Genomic DNA, 21,788 nt, shown 5'->3' with positions numbered 1-21,788 from the left:
AGCTGACAGGGGCTCCCTAAAGCAGGGTGGTTTCCATACAGAGGGAAGCTGGGTGGGACAGGCTCCATGTCAACATAACCACTTAAAGTCATAAGCAAGGATTATTATGACAGGTCGGCCCTATAGTGTCCTTCACTGAAGCCAACACATCACTCTGACTTGTATCCTGTTATCTTAATGGTACTGGCTAGAGTCCTGTGCCAAGCTTGTGGATTCAGTCCCATGGGCTGAGGAATAAAGGTTATGAACTCTCCTAATGCAGACAGTAACAATGATCAGGATACAAATTATTACTGACGAATTTTTACCACTACATTTGCATTAAACCATTTAAATACTATTAAATGATTTATACTTTGTAAAGGTCTCCATTTTCCTTTGCAGGGGGTGGGAGGCACAATTCGCTAATGACTAGTAATGTCTGAGGAAGAGGCATAATGACACGGAGTGGAGATCCAGAAACTCAACTCATATGTTGCTGTGGTTTTGGACACTGGGCCTGCCTTTCTAAAGAACAGTTTGGCAATAGATACTAAACATTAAAAATACACAATCTCTTTGATCCAGCACTTCTAGGAATTTATCTTAAAGACATAAGCAGAGATGTATGGGAAAATGTTCCCCCAAGGTGGTTCACTGCAGCATTAACATAATACTGAAAAATTAGAAGCAACCTAAATGTCCAACATTCAGGGATTAGTTGAGTAAATGTCCAAATGATAGATTCAATGCGGTCCAAAAATATTGCATAGGAGCCCAGTAAATTGACATGGGAAAATGCGGCATATGAAAAAGCAGGTCATGAAACATGATGAACAATATGCCATTTTTGCAAGGTTAATTTCGGAAAGCTTTGGGTGATACGATAGCGTGGAGGAATAATAGAGTAGATAAGAGCAAGGGCTTTGAGGTCAGACACATGAGTTCAATTCACAGTTTCCTCATCTGTGAAATGGGGCTACATAATGCCTGGATAACACCTAGGGCCCCGTACTCATAAATAGATGTTTCTAATTAAAATGGTAGCAGAGGGCGTGTGTGTGTGCGCGTGTGTGTGAGCATGCACGTACACGCGCGTGCTCCTGGGCTCACCTTGGTGCTTTCCGGATGCATTCAATTCTTTCTGAATTAGGCAGATATTGCTTTTGTAATTAGGAACTAAGTCATTAACATAAAAAGGAGAGGCAGAGAGGAACCCTGAGAATATTATTCAACATAAGAAATGTCATCGGGACAGAAGGAATGTCAACTGTGTGCTAATTTGCCATATCTGTCTGCTCTCAGAGTCGTCTGTTTCGAATCATCCTGTGGCATTTCTGTTCCTCTTTTTAAGGACTTGTTCCAAGAATTTAAAAAAAAAAAAAAAAAGGAAAGAGAAAAACCCCCAAACTTCAAGCCATGTGGGTGAGCGCGATTTGCAGAAAATATTTCCAAAACGTTGTAGCCAATACAGGCCATGTTTTAAACCTCAGCTATCCTAAGCAAATATCTAGATTATGCTTGTAAACCACAGGGAGTTCCTCTGCTTGCTAACACCTTGCTTGTTGGAGATAATTTAGAGAGAAGGATCTAAGGACACTCACTGGTTTTGACTACCCAGCATTCACAACCCCACCCCCAGCCTGGCATCAGAATCTGGATGTTTTTTTGGGAAAATGCCCTCCTCCCCCTTGATCCTTGTGGTTCAAACGGGTCCTCCCAAGTCTTGGTTTTAGGGGTAGGCAGCAACCCAATCCTGACTTAGAACAGTGCCACTGTTCTGGCCACGGGATTGGCTCAAGGATGGGCATGTGACCCAAGCTGGGCCAATCAGAGCCAAAGAATCTTAACCCCGGGATTTCCGCCCCCCCCCCCCCCTTGCCTTACCTATTGGGAACTAGGTGCTTGCTTTCTACTGGGACGCTAAGCTGGTAAAATGTACAGCCAGGAACAGCTTTCACAGCATTTAGGGGAAGCCTGCTTGAGAATGGAGGGAACACAAAGGAAGAAAAGCCAGGAAATGGACAAAGTCAGTTTCCTGCTGACATCCTTTAAGCACAGGGATTCAGCCATGCCTAATGCTAGCAAACATTCCTTTCTCTTTAAGCCAGTTTGAGTTGGTTTTCTGTTGCTTGCCACTGAAAAAGTCCTGTTACAGGAGATCAGTCTGAAGTGGCAGATACATTCATGTCATTGTGAGTTCCTCAGAGTCTATAGTGTTCATAGTATTTCAGGTGCTAATGACTCAATTCAGTATTTCTTAAGTAGAGCTCCTCCAGGACTGGCTGCAGAGAACACCTAAGAGCCCTTTGTAATTAGCTCATTAAAGAAACCCTGGCAAAGTGGTTGTCAACTTGCTTGAAAACAGTTGTCTTGAGTAGGCTAAGCCTTTTCCCTGCTACCTCGCGGAAGCGATTGGGCTTCGCAAGGCATTTTTCAGAGAACAAATATAGACCCGCGTTCCACCCCTGGCCCAATTAGTAGAATTCTCACTAAAATATTTAAGTGAGTCTTTATTTGTAATTCGTTCACACTAACAGAAACGGTAACACAAACAAAACATTGCAAAGAGGTGGTGTTTTCTATAGAGAGCAACCAGCCACTGTTATGCATTATAAGGTACTCTGTAGATAATGGTGAGGTTGTTTATATTTCATTTTATCGCTCTGTTTCCACTCCTTTTGGTGTTTACCAAGCTATAGATAGCCTCAAAATGTTAAGTTCCTGGCTTCCTTTTCCCTTGTCAAAATGTTTCAAAGGACAGGCAACAATCTAAGAGGTTGATTCATATCCAAACAAGTCTTCATGGGATGCCCAGTGGTTACAGGACAGGGTCAGGTCTGGAGGAGATGGGAAGATGAGGGACTCTAGTCCCAGTCTCCTGGGGATCACTGCCTGGTTGGGGAGATGAGTGTGGTGCAGTCTCAAGGGCCCAGTCTACCTGGGTTCAAATTCTGGTTCTGTCACTTTCTAGCTATGTCCTTGGGCAACTTACTGAAGCTCTCTGTACCTCAGTTTTTCATCCGTGAAATGGGAATAATAATGCTAGGATCTACCAAATAGTTATGTTAAGATGATTAAATGAGTTAATATACGTGAACTTCATAGAACAATGCCTAGCTCTAAAAAGAAAAAAAAGTCAAAGTTGTCCTTCTTTCTTATGTCTTTTTTTTTTTTTAAAGATTTTATTTATTTATTTATTTGAGAGAGAGAATGAGATAGAGACAGAGAGCATGAGAGGGGGGAGGGTCAGAGGGAGAAGCAGACTCCCTGCCGAGCAGGGAGCCCGATGTGGGACTCGATCCCGGGACTCCAGGATCATGACCTGAGCCGAAGGCAGTCGCTTAACCGACTGAGCCACCCAGGCGCCCTCTTATTTTATGTCTTGCATAAGGTCTGGTTTTGACGATTTTCCAGCGATTCTCAAGTATATCTTGGGATAAAAAATCAGCATGTTTGGTGATAGTCACATATATCCCTCAAAAAATCTCTTAGGAAATAGCCACACTGGTTATCCATAGACAGTCTCTCAATGCAGTAGGTTCTGTCTAAGCCAGTTTATCCCACACTATTTGGTTGAGAATAGGACGAAGTTAGGGGTCAGATTATATGAGAAATGATGATCCTTAAACACTTGGAAAACATTTATAAAGACTGGACTCCCACTCAGGGCAGCCAAGGGTCACACATGAAGAGAGGCTGATGATTCCTGTGATGAGAAAGTTTAAGCATTCTCAGGCCCCACCCACACTCTCCTGGACACGCACACACCCCATGGCCCTCTATGGAAACTACCTATACTTGCTCCATCGCTCTCCCTTTCTCCCCAAGCATACGTGACTGAATCCATGTACATTAAAGGCGAGTAGGCTGCAATTTCCCTATATTCAATTTGCTTGATACTAAAACAGTTGAAATATTAGACATCAGGGCCCAGTCTGGCACCTGGGGTTCCGAACACACCTTTACCTTGGAAGTCCTTACTGGAAAAAGCATGCGATCGGGGCTTCAAAGCCCTGGACTTGAGTACAAAGCCTGGAACCACCTTCTACCGGGGTCACCAGGAGTGACTTTGGGCCAGTCACTCTCCCCCAGCGCCCATCTCTTTCTATGAAAAAGAGGATCTTGAAAATATATACCACCCACAGTTACTGAGAGAATGGAGATAAATTGTGTGTAAATGTTAGGTTACAAAGTGCCTTCATGTATTATTCACGAACTCAGCAAAGGTAGTTTGGGACCAGGGTCAGGTGACAATGAGTAAGTCAGGCCCTGACCTCGGAAAGCACCCAGCCACACGGGGGAAATGTAGTAGTAAATGTGTAATGATGCTATGATGTGGCAAGTGTGATCGAGATTATTTTATAGTACCTGCCAACACTCTGGTCTTTTTGTAGCTCCGAGTGAAATGATCTGTTTTGTTTTGACGGTTAGTTAATGCATGTTTGGGTGTCTTCTGTTTTGTGTTTTGGAAAAGCAACACAATTTGGGGTATGTATCCATATACATCCTGAATATCCAGATCCTTGCTAGCTGCAGTGTTGGGAGAACTGGCCAGTAGGAACTGTCTTTTTTGGTTCAGGGGAATCCTTTTGAATAACTGCTCATGATCAAATTAGACAGATTTGTTTCCCACTAGTTAACAGCCGCTAATAGTTACTGAGCGTACGCTGTGCATATTTTCTATTGAAAAGCAATACGGCTTGGCGTCAAATAGGTTCCACCATTTACTAGCTGTGTGGTTCGTGGCAAGCCGTTTAACCTTTGTGAGCCTCAGTGTCTCCTCTTGAAGTGGAACAAAAACAGTACCAACCTCACAGCGTCGTGAGGATACGGTGAGCTGGTCCGACTCTAAGGGGAGTGTTCAAAAATGGCAGTTATCATCACTGGCTTCATAGAAAAAGCCTGGGCATGAGAGAGAGTCGGTACTGGGAAGACCTTTGTGACCTCTGCTGGGCTCCTCAGGAGGCCAGTGGTGTTAAATTTAAGGGAGAGGTTAAGTTCTTATGTAAACATGGAAGGCAAAAATGGATGGAGTCAAATTACTCCTGCCCATATAGTAGGGCATATACAGTATTGTGTATGGCCCCCTTGGGTTTGAGAACCACTGAGTCAGATCATAGAGGGAATAAAAGGAATGTTTGTCTAGAGTTGCCGGAGGATTCAAACCATTCCGTCCCTAAGGAAGAGGGTCTCAACGGAGGGCAGTTTTGCCCTTCCAGGGGACATTTGGCAATGTCTAGAGACATTTTTGGTAGTCCTAAGGTGGGCTATGCGACTGGCATCTAATGGGTAGAGGCCAGGGACGTTGTTAAACGTTCTACAACACAGGACAGTCCTCAACAACAAAGAATAATCCAACCTAGGGGTGCCTGGATGACCCAGTCAGTTAAGCGCCCAACTCTTGATCTCAGCTCAGGTCTTGATCTCAGGGTCATGGGTTCAAGCTCCACACTGGGCTCCATACTGGACGTGGAGCCTACTTAAAAAAATAAAATAAAATAAGATAAAATAAATCCTACAGAGAAAAAAATTTTTAATAATTAAAAAAAAAAAAAAAGAATTGTCCAGCCTAAAATGCCAGTAGCACTGAGGTTGAGAAACCCTGCTGTCAGGTAACTATTAAATCCACACTTAGGACTGAGAAATGAGTGGAATCCGCTAGGATGTTTCTGCTTATCCTGGGGGTTTAATGAGACGCCATATGTAAGAGCCCTTAGTACAGGGCCTGGCACATAGTAGGTGCTTACTAAATATTTGCTGGGCTTAAGGTTAGATCTTGCTGGATGGGGTCGCCCCACAGACACTCTGTTTTTGAGAAGTGGTGGAGAAGAGCTCAGCCACCTGCTTCCTGTCCTTCTAAGCTGGCATTTCCTGTTTCGCCCCACTAATCAGTGATGGATCTCCTGGTGGTATTTTCTGTGATCTGGAGGCTGTAAAGGTAGCACCAAATTCAGGTGTGATTCCACTCTATCACTATTACCAAAACTTTCTAATTTGGATTCAAAATTACTGACTTCTCAACTCTACGTGGAAAGCCTTCCCTTGCAACCACGTGATTTACAAAAGGAGCCCTCATGAACTCAGACTCCATGCCCCCCCTCCCCAAAACAAGCTGGATCTGAAATAGGAGTCCGTGAGTCCAAAGCAAAGGAGGGGGAAGGTGGTTGGCACTTACATGCTAGGAAACTCTCAAGGACCACAAAGGCAAGAAAATTGCTTTTAAATGAAAGAAATATTTCCATTTCATTTCAACCCCTAATGTATCATATAACTCTAATATCATTCCCTGTCCAACTGAAATATTTGAATCCAAATAATTCTTAAGTCATTGGACTCTATTCAAATGTGAATTCATCTCCTTAATCATCTCTACTCTTATTTTCGAAATACAGACTAATATTGAAACTTAAGAGTCTACTTGTGGATTTTTTTTTAACTTTGAGAGGGTTTTTTTTTTTTTTTATGGTCACTGTTGCTTTCTTCGCCATCATTACTTATTCATCAGCGTCTCGAAGATCCTAAGCTTGTCTTTTTCTATTTTTCATTTCCCTTCATTTAAATATTGTGGACAGAAAACAGACTGAATAATGATGAATATGATCAATACTCAGATTTAATAAGTCTTATGAAAAAGACCTTTTTATTCCAAGGAGGAAGTGTTGTTTCAGCAGCATACAGTGTCACAGTGACAGTCGAATGGAGGGTAACCAGATGGAAGGAAATGGCATGTTCTGGCCGTGCTGACGCTGAGAGGGAGTCACTCATTTGGTATCCTATTCCAATAAGTCCAGTGAAGGAAGGGAAATTTCCCCCCAAAGTGTGTTTCTGTGTCATGTCTGTCTTGAGAGCTTTCTTGAATCTAAATGCTATCTTGGAGTATCTGTGTGAAATGGAGTGAGAAGTGTTATGCTCAGATGTGCCACACCTTCTTGATGTTCTCCTTTTGCCTAGGACACCTATGATAGAAGAAAAGACATACCATCAAATACACACTCTCCATTCCTGTGTCTGTGGCAGACATTACCAATCAATCATAGCACTTTTCCCCCTAAAATACTATGCATACAGCCATGACCAATTGATTGCAGAGTAGGCATGCAAGATAAAAAAACATTTTCTGCCTCTACTAGGTAAAGAAAGATATGCCTAGAAGAGCTCTGGAATGTCACCACCACTGTATCCTTTTCCAGAAACCTCTTTAGCTCTCCAAATCCCATTTGCCCAAAGGTTGGAATAGAAGGACAAGTTGGGGGCGCCTGGGTGGCTCAGATGGTTAAGCGTCTGCCTTCGGCTCAGGTCATGATCCCAGGGTCCTGGGATCGAGTCCCACATCGGGCTCCCTGCTCCTTGGGAGCCTGCTTCTCCCTCTGCTTCTCTCTCTCTCTCTCTGTCTCTCATGAATAAATGAATAAAATCTTTAAAAAAAAATTAAAAAAAAAAAAAAGAAGGACAAGTTGGCTTTGCTTTCTACATAGCAATTTGGTTTAAAATTTTGTTTCTGAGTCTCTGAGTGTGCAGAAACAAGCAAATTGAATGAATTTCCCTTCTTTCTTAATTGAACCCAAGTCCCTAGTTTTTAAGTAAGGTGCAGATTTATCTTTATTTATTTGCAGTTTATGTCTTGAAACCATATAAGCTTACATGCCTCCCCTACCCACCCCCCAAAAACTGCAACTACTGTTTTTGTTCAAATTCCTGGTGTTATTACTATGGGGACTTCCCCCCCCTTTTTTTCAAATAATTCCCTGATGCTACTTTATCCATGAGGCCTCAGTCTGAGATAGAGTTTTAGAAACAATCTAGAACCAAAATTAATTCTACCATTTTATAATTTTCCCAGTCAGATGCAAAAAAAAAAAAAAATAAGTATATGATTTTCAAGTACTTTCTACACTTAAGACTAAAAACAGCAGTTTTTTTTTTCTTCTTTAAGCAAATGCAATTCTCTAGGTACTTACTGTAAGAGGATTTTAGTCATTGGAGACATTTAAAAAAAGATCTCAAGCGAGAATCTTTCTTCACATTTTTTTCAAAAGGATATTTACTTTGGAAAATGCTACATTTAGAAAAATTGTGCCTTGGATGACAACCGGCCCACTAAGTTTTACTGTTTTTTTGAGGGGGAGAGTGGGGCGGAGGAGGTTGGAGGCTGTGTGAAGGCAGTTCTAGTCACCCACCAGCCAAGCATGATTTTGGAGTTCATTTTCATTCATTTATTTCGATTAGTTCACTCATTCATTCAATGCACAAACATGTTGAGGGTTTGTGGTATACAGAACACTGCGCTAAACAATGGGATTGCAGCCATGAGCAGAACACTTTCTTTGACCTCCCACACTTCTTAACTGGGTACTGCCAGGGAATGATGCCCTAATGTCAAGACAGTAGTTCTCATTAGGGGGATGCTGTCTCCCCAGACACCTGGGGCAATGTCCAGAGACATTTTTGGTCATCACAACTAGGGGGATGATGCTATTGGCATTTAGGGGGTAGGAGCCAGGGACGCTGCTAACCATCCTACAATGCACAGGACAGCCCCCACCACACAGCATCATCCAACCCCAAATGTCAAGGGTATGGAGGTCAGGAAACCTTGCCCTAAGGCATCCAAGAGATGTAAGGAATTAATTAACTTCTAGCTACCGGTTCTAGTTAAGTACCACTCTTAGGAGAACTAAGAAAATAGCAGCTCAACTCATTTACCATCAGGCTCTCTTCTCCCATGGAACCCTGATTGGGAACCACTGGTACCATTGCTCTTAGGGTGCTGGCCATGGACCAGCAGCATCGGCATCACCTGGGGGCTTGTTAGACATGCAGTCTCAGGACTTACACCAGAAGAGCTGAATCAGCACCCGTATCGCACGTTAACATGATCTCAGGTGACTTGCGTGCACAGTACAGTTGGAGAACTGCTATTCTAATGAGCTGTCAAACAGAAGTTTTAAGTGACAGTAAGTGCTACTGCTGGGGACTGAATGTTTGGGTCCCCCTAAATTCACATGCAGAAATGCTAACCCGTAATGTGAGCGTATTTGCGGGGGGAGTCTTCGGGAGGTGATTAGGTTATGAGAGTGGAGCCCTCAGGAATGGGATCAGTGCCCTAATAAAAGGGTCCCCAGAAGCTCCTTCACCCCTCTGCCATGTGAGGACAGAGCATCGAGGCCGCTGTCTATGAACCAGGAAGCAGGCCCTCACCAGACACGGAATCTGCCTTGATCTTGGACTTCCCAGCCTCCAGAACTGTGAGAAATGTTTGCTGCCTGAGCCTCCTAGCCTATATTTCTGTTACAGCAGCCTGAATGGACTAAGATAGCTAGGGAGGAACCCAGTCCATGGGATCAGGGAAGACTTCCATGAAAAATCAACCTGTAAGTTGAGTGCTGGATGAGAAGCAGCAATGAGCCAGGAGAAGATTGTTCCTGGCAGTGGGAATAGCATGAGCAAAGGCTCATGAAAGCAGGAGGGAACTTGGTCAACTGGAGGGTGTGAAGGAAGATGTTTTGTGTCTAGAACCCAGTGAGCGAAGGGTAAGCGGGGATGAGGGTGGAGAGATGAACATGGCAGGTGAGACTCTGTTCTGGGAGCAAGTGGAAACGGTCTGCTGAGTCCAATCTCCAGGCCCTTGGCTGGTGTGACACTGGTAGAGCTGCCTCCTTCCATGGCCATGGGCCAGGATGCGACTGATGCCTCAGCCCTTCGACATGGTTTTTCTAGGCAGTGGAGCCAACTGGTCAGACCAGAGTCTGAATCCCATGAATGGTAATTGTCTCTGGTGACCCAAGTCTGCCACAGGACAGAGTGAGAACAATGCTGCTGGGGGCAAAGTGCCCCCCTGACCCCTCTGACTTAAGACTCCAGAGCCATTATGTCGATATATTTTTGTACAGATTTTGTAGTTTATTACACATTCTGGCAAGGTTTAGATGCGATTTCAATGAGCCAGAATGTAGTACTGTAAACCTAAAACTGGATATCCCTTCAAGCTGTTAGAATCTGGCAGGAGAACGGCTCCCAATTACAAGCACAGTTTCCAACCTCACTGTTCCCGTCCCGAAAGCATTGAAAACAAAATCCATTTTTAATGAGGGACTACTAAACACTTTGCATTCTATTAATGTCCCCTTTGGACTCCTGAGCTCCAGGATACCTTACACACAAGGAATGACCGCCACCGACTGCCAGGGCCTGGGGTCTCCTGGGGGTTCATTGGCAGTTGCAAATATGGCGCCCGAGTGAACTCGAATTAAGTCTTTCCTGTTCTCATCCTGCTTGATTCCCATCAGCATGTGGATAGCCTATCCGGCTGGGTGGGGAATCAGGATCAAGAGAAGTCATTTTATCACACAGACATATACATTTGGCTGCCTGACTCCTCATCTCTAGCATCTGACTAATCTCACAAGCCATCTATTATCCACTCGGTAACTGGCAAACGTGAACTTGGCCAACGTCAAAGCCGAATGATGAGATCCAAGTCAGAAGAAGTGGGAGAAAGAGAGAAAGTACAAAGATGAGCCAGATGGTTTTCCAACCTGTAAGAACATGCTGTATTTACCGGGCTGGGTACGCAATCCAAACTCTGTTCCCGTTGTTTGTCTTCTGCCCTGGGCCTGGGTTATGTTTGGTGCAAACAGGTCAGTGCTCCCCCCACCCCTTACTTCCATCTGATGATTGGCGTATTGTTTAGAGATGATGAGGGATGATCTTGTGCTCTGGAGGAAGTTGGCAAGAAAGTTTAATTCTATAAAAAGAAACGCGCGGTCAGGATACGGTTTCCTATTCTGAGTCAAGGCAGAGAAGAGAGTCAGAAATTCCAACCCAGAGGGTCAGGACCAGCTCCAGGATCTCTTGAATCACATCTGAAACATGTTCCCCATCCTCCTTTCTCCTCCCTGTTCTTACAACTGGCCAACTAGGATTACACAACTTGCACTAATTTTATTCCACATGTGGCTGTTTCTTATTAGGAGCCTGAACCTTATCTTTTCCTGTGCCGTGTCATCTCTCCTGATTCAGGTGAATAATTCCATTTCTTAACAGGGAGATTCTGTTCACACTCTTGGCTGGATGTAAGAGAAAAAAAAAAGCGTCCTTAAACTTTTTCGTAAAGGGAGAGCCTTTCTGTGTTTGTTAACCCCGTGATCTTCCTTTCCCTCCCTGGACAGAGTCTTTCCTTCCCCCTTCTGAAGGGCTCTACTCATCATGCAAAAGAGAACATTCGAGTCAATCAATGGAATGTCTTAGGTCACCCAATACCCAACAACTGTTTCTAGAGGGTTTTGTTTTCTCCCCCACTGGACGAGTGCGTTTTCTTTTTTAACTCAATTCACCAGATGTTTTGGCAATGCAGAAACCTGGCTCTCCCATCTTCCAAGTGGATGAAATAGGATCCAGATCACAGCACGTTGCCTCGGCATCTCCAACCAAGTACTTACTGGTTCTTGAGAATAATGGAAAGGTTGAGTTCCGTTTTCTTGAGGGCTTGGGACTATGGGATCCAGGTGTTGGCATTTTCTGGCCTTCAAGGCCTTAGAAGGCTTCCAGGGAAAGCCCAGATTCGTGAGTGTGAGTAGCTTTTCCCTCTAACTCCGTCACTTTTCTTTTTCTGGCCGTGTATCAGAAACGGTAAAGCTGCGCCCCCCGAAGCCTCCCCCCGCCCGCTGCAGGAGGGAAATGCAGGAGTGGTATGCACGTGATTCAACCACATCTGGAGAAAGACTGCTAGGCCATCCCCTTCGCTGTGTGTGCAACTGCAGGACCCCTGAGCCAAAGGGGAAAGAGGGCTTCTTCGTCGGCCTCCAGTCTCCCTCTGCCTCCTGCCCTGTTTTGCTTCGAGCAAGCCTGAGCATGCCATGCCACCTCGCCGGGCCTTGCCAAAATCCACGAATGGCACAGAGCACACATTAAACAGACGGAATGCAACATGCATGTAAAGAAATAAGAGCTCTGCCAGGAAAGTTGGCAGCAACTCTGGAACGCTTTAAACAGTGTGTGTGTGGGGAGAGCGAGCCCAGAGTCGGCGAGGGTGCCTCATTCTCAAGAGCTGTTTCTTTCACAGCCGTGACCTGTTTTGCCAGTCAAAATAAATACGGTGTTAAATGCCCCCTTTTACTGGCTCCTGATACCTTGGCAATGCAGTTTGAAATATGACCTGCTCTCATTGGAAAAATGTCCTTTTAACTGAGTAGAAAGGATGTGCCCCTTCTAGGCAGTAAGTAGGGGGGTCATGGATGGCGGAGCCTTCTGCATACAGACAAACTCAAGAAGTAGGAGTAGAACTGCCATGGAGTCGACACGGCTTGTTCGTAAGTCACTGTCTCTAGAAGCTTCACCACAGACGCAGAGTGACTTCCTTGGGAGCACAGGGCTGATTTTCAAGGCTCTCCATCACCTTGGCTTCAGCCAGGGACAGTAAAGCAGCAGCCCAGAGTGGCTGGCTATTCCCCAGGACATCTCGAGGCAGCCAGGCCATTCCTGCAGAAGGAAGAGAACCGTGATAACAAGGCACGGCCACCAGTTTAAGCCACTTGGGCCCCTTGGCTGTGTGGGTTCCCCCACTGGCCACAGGCCACTCCGTAACCGCACTGGCATCCTGCCACGTGTGGAAGAAGCTAGGTGGATTTGCCCAAGAGAGACAGCCCAGCCGCGGCTCATCAAGAATTTTCTGGGGGCGCCTGGGTGGCTCAGTTGTTAAGCGTCTACCTTCAGCTCAGGTCATGATCCTGGGGTCCTGGGATCGAGCCCCGCATCGGGCTCCCTGCTCGGCGGAAAGCCTGCTTCTCCCTCTCCCACTCCCCCTGCTTGTGTTCCTGCTCTCACTGTGTCTCTCTCCGTCAAATAAATAAATAAATAAAACTTAAAAAAAAAAAAAAAGAATTTCCTGTAGACCAGGCACATCAGACGTATCTTCTGAAGCATCCCGTTATCTCGTGGGGTTGGTATATCACTACTCCTGCTTCATATATATGAAGAAACAGAAGTTCAGCGAGGTTGAAGACTGCTTGGCTTGTCCAAGACAGCACAGCTATGAAAAGAGAAGCTGGAATTTGAACCCAGGCTTATCTGCTCTCGGCGATCATCAGGCTCTAAGAGCCCCATGCTGGCTTCTACCAGATAGCATAACCATCTCCCTCATCCTCAGAACTGGCCAGTGGAGGCCAGGGGCTGCCTTCTCCACTGAAGGTGTCGCAGGATGGGTCAGTTTTCTGGGGTTGCGGCAAGAAATGACCACAAACTGAGGGGCTTAAAACAACAGGAATTTATTCTCACACAATTCTGGAGGCCAGAAGTGTGAAAGCAAGGTGTTGGCAGGCCTGTGCAGCCCCCAGAGGCTCTAGAGGAGGATCCTTCCTTGTCTCCGCCAGCTTTGGGTGGTGGCTGGCTTCCCCGGTTTGTGGCCGTATCCCTCCAATCTCTGCCTCTGTCTTCACATGGCCTTCTTCCCTCTGTGTCCTCTCCCCTTCTCTGCTCGTCCAAGGACATTTGTATTGGACTTGGGGGCCCATGATAATCCAGGACAATCTCATCCCAAGATCCTTAACTTCGTTACATCTGCAAAGATCCCCTTCCCAATAAGGTCACATACACAGGGTCCAGGAGTTTGACTCTGAATCTTTGCAAGGATGAGGAATGCGTTTTTCAGCCCACTGCTTAGAGAAGTGATGAAGCAATTTATCCAGTAAGGGTCTTTATGATTTTGCAGGCCTGCCTGCAGGATTTATTATAAAACTTTTAAATATTTTTGCCATCCCATGTCTTCTTTCTGAAACAATGAGTCTGGGGGCACCTGGCTGGCCCCATCGGTAATCTCAGGGTCCTGAGTTCAAGCCCCACTCTGGGCATGAAGCCCACTTAAAAAATAAAAATAAATAAATAAATAAATAAATAAAACAATGGGTATAAACAATAACAATGAACATCTGATAAACTCTCACCAAAGTTCTGGCACTTAGGGTCTTTTAGTGCTCACAGATACTCTGCAATATAGACACTGTTCTTTCCTCGCCAGTTGGGGTAGGAAAATAAAATTACCAGAGGGTAAGAGATCTCATAGATCTCCAAGATCTCACAGCCAGGAACCGGCAAGGGTAGGACTGGAACTCCATTCTGTCTGATTCTGGAGTCTGAGCTCTTAGGCAGGATGCAAAACTGCCTTTTCTTGGAAATTTAGGACTTGGTCGAGAGGCTGTGGTTTGGAAAGAGGTGGAGGTATGGGGCGATGGGACAATTTATGCCTGTTTAGCCAAGAGTTATTCTGGGGCAGTACATCCAGAAAGACTGAGAACCAGGCATTTGGATTGGGAAGGCCATCACTGAGTTGCTTTTTCCATAGGATTGAGGACCACTGTGTTTTCTTTCTCGTGGCTGAGACTGGAATCTTCCGGCAGAGAAACAGGAAGTGGGAAGCAAATGAGAAAAGGCCTATTTTTATTGTTTTCCAGATTCCAGTTGGGTAACATCTGCCAATAGTTATATTCTTATTGCAGGGAAATTTTTACTTTTGTTGAGCCACCATCTGACCCAGGAGACTGGGCAGAGCACAGAAGGCGAAATCAGCGCTGTTGACTTGAGGATGGCTGTGAATGGCAGGGGACTTCTGTTCCTGTTGTCTGGTGACCGCATCTACCGAGCCCGGCTCCCGGCTGCACGGGATCCAGTCTCCTCTGCGGTCTGAGCTGCTGATGGCTAGGTGCTGCAGGCATTGTCTCATTTGAATTTCTCGACAATCCTGTGAAGCCAGATCAATAGTGACCTCATCGGATGTTCAGGGAGGTCAAAGTCATGCTGAAGGTCACCTGGGATGTCTCCAGGTTGCCTGAGTCCAGAGTCTGAGATGGTGGCTGCAGCAGCACTGTCTCTCAAACCCATGTACCAAGAATGCCCACAGTCTCGTGGAGAAGAAATGTAGATAAGGCGAAGAGGAAATTCGCTCATTCATTTGTTCACCCACCTATCCATCCATCCATCCATCCACCCGTCCATCCATCCATCCATCTGTCCATCCATCCATCCGTCCATCCATCCATCCATCCGTCCATCCATCCATCCGTCCCATCCATCCATCCATCCGTCCATCCATCCATCCATCCGTCCATTCATCCATCCGTCCCATCCATCCATCCATCCGTCCATCTATCCATCCGTCCATCCGTCCATCTATCCATCCGTCCATCCATCCATCCATCCGTCCATCCATCCATCCGTCCCATCCATCCATCCATCCGTCCATCCATCCATCCGTCCATCCATCCATCCGTCCGTCCATCCATCCGTCCGTCCATCCATCCATCCGTCCATCCATCCGTCCGTCCATCCATTCATCCATCCATCCCATCCATCCATCCATCTATCCATCCATCCATCCGTGTGTACCTGTGTCAGCACCACGTGCCAAGAAAGCTAGGAAAATCCCTTCGTGCATATGTATGCCTTGGGTCTGTGGCCAGCACCTCGCTGGACTGTGGGAATACCAAGCCATAGCCTTAAAGAAAACAATAACGATCCATCTAGGACAGTGCGGTCAACGCTATTGCAGAGATACGGAAGGAGAGATCAAGAGAGGCGAGGGGGTCAGGAAGGCTTCCTGGAGGAGAAGACCCTTGAGTTGAGATCTGAAGGAGGAGAAGGACAGAGAAGGAAGGGCCGGCCCCAATTTTCGGCAGTGCAGAGACTCACGTGGTTATGCCAGGTAGAACATGTGATTACCTCCATAGGGATGGGTCAGTCGCCGGTGGCTGGAGCCCACCAAGCGCCTGACCCTCACTTCCCCAGAATGCAGAAATGAACGAGTTAAGGTACAGAGGGAAGCTCCGGGCCTTGGCCTCATTGCCACTCTTCAGTCCTTCCCAGTTGATGCCACCCTGGTGTTACCTCTTGATTTTTCACCTCTGGGCCAGGGAGCAGTTGCGTTGAGAAGGCACAGAGGTGGGTCAGGCAGGCAGCCAGCTTCCTGGAAAACAGGGAGCCACAGAAGTGCTGGCGGTAAGGCTGGAAAACTAAGAACAGGCCCCGGGGAAGGACAGAAATAGACTTCATCTTGAAGGTAATATGGAGCCATTGGGGTTTTTTTTTTTAAGGCATGTTATTTTTTTATCCATGTGTAATTATACACAGTGTAATGCGTTCTTCTAAAGTCTACAGTTTGATGAGGTCTGACAAATGTTTACCCCCATGGGACCACCACCCCTACATCCATGTAGAACATATCTGTTCCTCCAGAAAGTTCCCTCTGTCCCATCTGCAGGAGGATTTCAGTTAGGGGAGTTACGTGGTTACACTTTGCATCTTTCTATCTTGGATTTAGAAAATACTTTTGCTTATTTCTTGCGCCCCTTTTGTATGCTGCACACTGTTCTGGCTGTAGGGAAGAGAGATGGGATACATTTGGGTAGAGAAATGCAGAAGGCAAAGAGCTGGTTTTGCGGGCCTTCAACCTCTGCAGTCACTGGGGCTCGACATTTGGTTGAATGTCCTGCCGTCGCCATCTTGAAATTCTTAAGTTTTGAACAAGGGAATCCATGTTTTTATTTTGCACCAGACTCCGCCCCCCCCAACAAAATAATAGAGCTGGGCCTGATGGATAAAGGGAATTAACAGGGAGCCCAGAGAGAGGATATGGTGGAGATGGGGAGGGGTCTTACAATCTTACAAAGAAGACCCTCTTGGGAAGAGTGAGGCAAGAAGCCAGTCAGGTACAGAGTGAATGTCACAAGAAGGATCCGATCTGCCAAAGTTCTCTTTCGAGGGATAAGCACACCATGATGGAGACATTTCATATCTGCTGTTGTTCCTATAACTCTACCCACAGCACCAGTAAATGTATATGGGCTCAATTAATTACCATGACTAACACACCTGACAAGCCAAATATTAGCTCGAGAGAACTGAGCACACTTACAAGTATTAAGTACAGATACAAATAATTAACAATAAGCTCACTGGCATTATTATCTTCTAATTAACCATTAAAAAAAATCACACCTTAATCCAGAGCAAAATGAAAACAAAAGGAAAGCGAGACCCCTGCCAGTTCTGGAAATGCAGGTGATATAAGGAAGAGAGATATGGTTTGGTGGATTTTAATTTGCACTAATGATGAATTTCATCAGCCTTCTTTTGCTAATAGCAGAGCCAAAATACGTGCCTTGGTCCCCGTTTCTCCCTGCTGAGGCCAGATGTCCGATGGGAAGGGTTTGGCAGAGGGCTTACAGGAGACATCATTACCAGAGGTGGGAGGAGTGACATTGGCATTCCCCTGGAAAAATCCATCTCCATCAGCCTCAGAAACAACCTCTTGTCTCATCTCCAGGATTTGGAGCAAAGAGAAGGTGAGCTGGAAGGAATCCATTGTCTCTTGGTGATTGGTTCTTCTTCCTGAGAGAGGTTCTAGGTGAGTGGTTCAGCCGAAAACCCCCAAAATTAATACCTGCACTGCAGGTAAGTATTTCCAAAGCTAGGGAATCTAGAAACAACCATTTTCCCGACTGATGTTGCTTTCCAGACGCCATAAGGAAGAAGCTTTTGCAATTATCTGGAACAGTTGGCCCTAAAATCTCCATTTTGGTCTAAATGTTGTGGCTTTGCTGTGTTGGACTTCCCTGTTCTCTGGAAGGTGCAGACTTCCTTGTCTCCATTGTGTTAAAGGCTCATTGCCTTCGGTGGCCTCAAACTCACTGCAAATCACACAGCAACCTCAACAGCTTCCCTCTTGTTCACTTTCTTTCTAGCTCCCGATCAGCCCCTGCAGGGGAACACACTATACCCACCCTGATAATAATAGTGGCCACCATTACTTGTACTAGCTACATGGAGGCTCTGTGATAAGAGCTTTTGCCACATTATCTTATTTAATGCTCCCAACAAGAAATGGTGTCGGCTCTACCTTCAGAATGCGTTCAGAACCCGAGCATTTCTCAGCACCTCTATGCTACTACCCTGGTCCAAGGCCCCACCTTGTCTCACGTGGATTACTGCAGTCTGCACCCCCTGGTCTCCCTGGTGCTGCCCTTGTCTGTCTGTGGTCTATTTTCAACACAGCAGACTGAATGATGCTTTTGAAATATAAGTCAGTTCAGGTGAAAAACCTACAAGGGCTCCTTATCTCTCTCTCAGAGTCAAATCCAGAGTCCTCACTGTGGCCCACAAAATCAGTCCCTCTGTTCGCCCTCACATGCACTCTGGTCCAGGCCCACCGGTCTCCTTGCTTTTATGTGCACATGGCAGAACACTTCTGCCCCAGGGCCTTTGCACTATCTCTTCCTCCCACATAGCCACGTGACTTTTCTTTCTTCCTTCAAGTCTTTGTTCAGTTATCACCTTATTAGTGGGGGTTGTGCTGATCATATCATTTAAAATGCAGGCCTTCCCTCAGCCCTCCTGTTCTATATTTTCCACATAAAACTTACCATTATCTACCTACCTTATTATTACTTATTAGTATTGTTTATTGTCTGTCTTTTCCCGCAAGGGCTGGGATTCTTGTCTATTTCTATCAGTGCTGAAAAATGTATGTGTTGCACAGTAGGTGTATAATAAATCTTTGTTGAATGAATAAATGATCCATGAAGTATGTCCTATAATCAATCCCATATAACAGAGGAAGAACCTGAGGGTCTTAGAAGGGCTAAGTGATTTTCCCAAGGTAAGTTAGATCATGGCAAAGTTGGGACTTTAGCCCAAGTCTTACTGCCCATACTCAGAAGACATTATACAGAAACTCAGGGGAGGTTTTCCCCATTCATTTCATGTCCTCTAGGGTCCGGAGACTAGCCTTCTGGGGTTTGAAAAGCAAATCTTGATAAGGATAAACAAATAATTGCCATATGATCCCACAATTCTATTCCAATATATGTACCCAAGAGAAGTGAAAACAGATGTTCAAAGAAAAATGTATACAGGAATGTTCATAGCAGCATTATTCATAATATCTAAAAGATTAAACATCCAAAATGTCCATCATCTGATGAATGGATAAACAAGTTGTGGCATGTCCTTATGTTGGAATAGTATACAGCTATAAAGAGGAATGAGGTATTGCTTATAAGCTATGGCATGGATGAACTTTGAACATGTGATGTTAAGTGAAAGAAGCCAGTCACAGAGGGCCATACGTGGTATGGTTCCACATATATGAAATGTCTAGAATAGACAAATTCACAGAGACAGAAAGCACATTAGTGGTTTCCAGGGGCTGGGGGAAGAAAGAATGAATAGTAATGCTAATGGATGCCAGATTTCCTTTTGGAGTGATTAAAAAGTTCTAGATGCACCAGTGGTTGCCTAACACCTTAAATGCACCCAAGGCCACTGAATGGTACACTTTTAAAATGGTTAAGATGGTACATTTTATGTGAATATATTTTACCGCAATTTTAAAAAAAGTAAATCTTTCTCTCTCTTTTTTTTTTTAAAGATTTTATTTATTTATTTGAGAGTAAGAGAGAGAGAGAGCATGAGCAGAGGGGGAGGGGCAGAGGGAGAAGCAGGCCCCCTGCCGAGCAGGTAGCCCTACATGGGGCTCTGTCCCAGGACCCTGGGATCATGACCTGAGCCCAAGGCAGCTGCTCAACTGAATGAGCTACCCAGGCGTCCCCCAAAAAGTAAATCTTTCAGTTCCGGCCTTGGGGAAGGGATGTTTTAGTTTGGTTCTGGTTTGGAAGGCAGGCAGGTAGCGAAGGATGAAGCTCTTTTGTGGCAATGTAGACTAGGACAGGCTATGACCTATCAGATTAAAGTGTGTAACAGACTTGTATCTGTGGCTTGATTAGATCATTCAGACCATGGAGTTGAACCCTGGTCTTCCGTATCTTCAGAAATAGTGACAAGGCTGGCATGGTACTATTCAGACATGGCGGGAAGCCAATGCTGTATGTCCTTTTGCATTATCAAAGCCATATACCCTTGTTGTAAAAAAAAATCCAAATAAGAAGAAGGAAAGTTTCCTCTCTCACCGGTAGCTTTTCCACCCTGGGTGTAGCCATCACCATCTGTAACCTGGTGTGGATCCTTTCAGACCTTTCTCTACTCATATACAAACATCTACGTATAAATACACACATCTTGGGTGCCTGGGTGGCTCAGGTCATGATCCCAGGGTCCTGGGATCGAGCCCCGCATCGGGCTCCCTACTCCGCGGGAAGCCTGCTTCTCCCTCTCCCACTCCCCCTGCTTGTGTTCCCTCTCTCGCTGCGTCTCTGTCAAATAAATAAATAAAATCTTTAAAAATCAATCAATCAATCAATCAATAAATACACACATCTTTGATGAAGGCTGTTTTTGTTTTTTTTACAAAAATGAACCTCATACCATATATGTTGGTCTGCAGCTTGCCTTTCTCCACTCAATACTGTATCTTAAAAATCTTTCCACATGAATACATACAGATTTATCTTTCTTCATGGCTACAGAACATGGATATATCGCCATTGACACAATTAGTCTCCTCCTGTCTGATAATTATCTTGCCTCCAATTTCTCACCATCACAAACCAGGTTGTGAGGAACACCCTGTTCACATATTCTTGCATACTTGGGGGAGTTTTTCCGGGGGAGAGATTCCTAGAAGTGAAATTGCTGGGTTGAAGTCAAAGCCTTTCTATCCTGTGACTTTTTAAGAGCATATCAATTTGGGACACAAATGTGTATTGTCTCTGGCCTTAGGACAAAAAAACTAGAACTTCGAGCTTGAGGTCAGGCTTTGCTTAGCTCGGCGTCCCACCCTGCTTCTTGTACCCATAGCTATTCTCACTCGTTTTATAGGCTCACTGTCTCCAGATTGACTCCAGCAGAGGGAAAAGAAATCAGGTCCTTCTGTGCCATTCTTCAAACATTTAGAGGAAATTGATTTTCCACATGGGCTGTAGCCAAGCGAGGGATGCGCCGGCACAGAAGTCCCTACGACAGACCATTACTATCAGCACTTGCAACAATTAGACTCAACCCCACTTGTGATGTTTTATTAGTGAGTGTAATTCCTCATCAGACTAATATTGCAGATTGCCAAAAGCAGCATCAGTTCTAAAATAGGATTTACTTCATAATCCCTTTGAAGGGGAAGAACTTGTGGAGACTTGAAGCATCTGGAGAAAGAAAGCTTTTATTCTCCTGAGCAAGGACAAAAGGCAGTTTGGTCCAAGAAGCTCATAGCTTGCCTTTCCTTTGTTATGTTCCCTCTCACGGCATCAGCTGGGATGCTTTCACCTGCAAAGAACAGAAACACAGTCTCAGACTGGCTTCAATAATACAGCGATGTCATATACCTCTTAAACCTGCAGTCCCGAGGTGAGGCGTGTTTAGGGTTGGTTGATTCGGCGTCTCCACAATGTCATCAGGAATCCAGGTTCTTTCCCAAAGTGGTTAAGAGCTCTGGAACCAGCTTGTTTGGAGTGAGTCTCACGTCCACCTCTTAAGAGCTGTGTGACCTTGGACAATTTACTTAACCTCTGGAAGCCTCAGTTTCCTCATCTGTGAAAAACAGGAGGATAATAACACAACGACTTACAGGGATGTTGTGGGTAGGCAAACTTTCTCTATAAAGGACCAGATAGTAAATATTTTAGGCTTCGCTCTTGGCAAAATTGTTGGCAGTCTCTTCCACTTCTTCCCTTGGCTGCTGTAGAATGAAAGCAGCCACAGACAATAGGTAAATGAGTAGGCATGGTTCGGTTCCAATAAAATTTTATTTATGGACACTGAAAGTTGAATTTCATGTGTCCTGAAATACTATTGTTCTTTTGATTTTTATTCAACCATTAAAAACGTAAAAACCATTCTTAGTTCGTGGGCCACCCCAAAAGGCAGGGTCA

At 45.2% G+C, this 21,788-nt stretch overlaps 1 protein-coding gene across 1 annotated transcript in view; it reads left to right on the top strand.

Annotated features, from left to right (window-relative positions):
- The window catches only part of LOC123853039 (large ribosomal subunit protein uL11-like), a 267,057-nt gene that overhangs the window by 139,073 nt on the left and 106,196 nt on the right, over positions 1 to 21,788 (top strand). Inside the window, exon 4 of the mRNA XM_064578450.1 lies at positions 17,294 to 17,374. The gene's annotated coding sequence lies outside the window, so the exon portion shown is untranslated. The remainder of the gene's footprint in view (positions 1 to 17,293; positions 17,375 to 21,788) is intronic.

This window comes from Mirounga angustirostris, unplaced genomic scaffold, assembly GCF_029215605.1.
Source record: "Mirounga angustirostris isolate CCGP_5_RB_7025 unplaced genomic scaffold, mMirAng1.0.hap1 SCAF_14, whole genome shotgun sequence".
NCBI lineage: Eukaryota > Metazoa > Chordata > Mammalia > Carnivora > Phocidae > Mirounga > Mirounga angustirostris.
Note: the sequence above shows the minus strand (reverse complement) of the source record. Positions and strands in the feature narration are given on the sequence as shown.